Source organism: Salvelinus fontinalis, chromosome 37, assembly GCF_029448725.1.
Source record: "Salvelinus fontinalis isolate EN_2023a chromosome 37, ASM2944872v1, whole genome shotgun sequence".
NCBI lineage: Eukaryota > Metazoa > Chordata > Actinopteri > Salmoniformes > Salmonidae > Salvelinus > Salvelinus fontinalis.
The window spans coordinates 4,914,269-4,915,178 of record NC_074701.1 but is presented as its reverse complement, the minus strand read 5'-3'; positions in this window follow the sequence as shown (position 1 = coordinate 4,915,178).

The window sequence follows — 910 nt, the reverse complement described above, 5'->3', positions numbered from 1 at the left end:
TGGCTGCATCCCGCTACCGGGATCGATATGACAACAGCCAGTGAAAGTGCAGGGCGCCAAATTCAAACAACAGAAATCTCATAATTAAAATTCCTCAAACATACATGTGTCTTATATCATTTTAAAGGTAATCTTGTTGTTAATTGCACCAAAGTGTCCGATTTCAAATATGCTTTTCAGCGAAAGCACTACAAACGATTATGTTAGGTCACCACCAAACCCCAATAAGCACAGCCATTTTTCCAGCGAAAGATAGCAGTCAGAAAAAGCAGAAATAGAGATAAAATGAATCACTAACCTTTGATTATCTTCATCAGATGACACTCATAGGACTTCATGTTACACAATACATGCATGTTTTGTTTGATAAAGTTAATATTTATAACAAAAAATTGGATTTTACATTGGCGCGTTACATTCACTAGTTCCAAAAACATCAAGTGATTTTGCATAGCCACATCGTTTCAACAGAAATACTCATCATAAATGTAGATGATAATACAAGTTATACACATGGAATTATAGATATACCTCTCCTTAATGCAACCGCTGCGTCAGATTTCAAAAAAACTTTACGGAAAAAGCAAATCATGCAATAATCTGAGACGGAGCTCAGAACAATAGCCAAATTAGCCGCCATGTTGGGGTCAACAGAAACCAGAAAATACATGATAAATGTTTCCTTACCTTTGATGAACTTCATCAGAATGCAGTCCTAGGACTCCCAGGTCCACAATAAATGCTTGATTTGTTCAATAATGTCCGTTATTTATGTCCAATTAGCTACTTTGGTTAGCGCTTTTGGTAACAATTCCAAAGTCACAAAGCGCGTCCACTATAACGTGACAAAATGTCCAAAAGTTCCGTAACAGTCAGTAGAAACATGTCAAACGATGTACTGAATCAATCT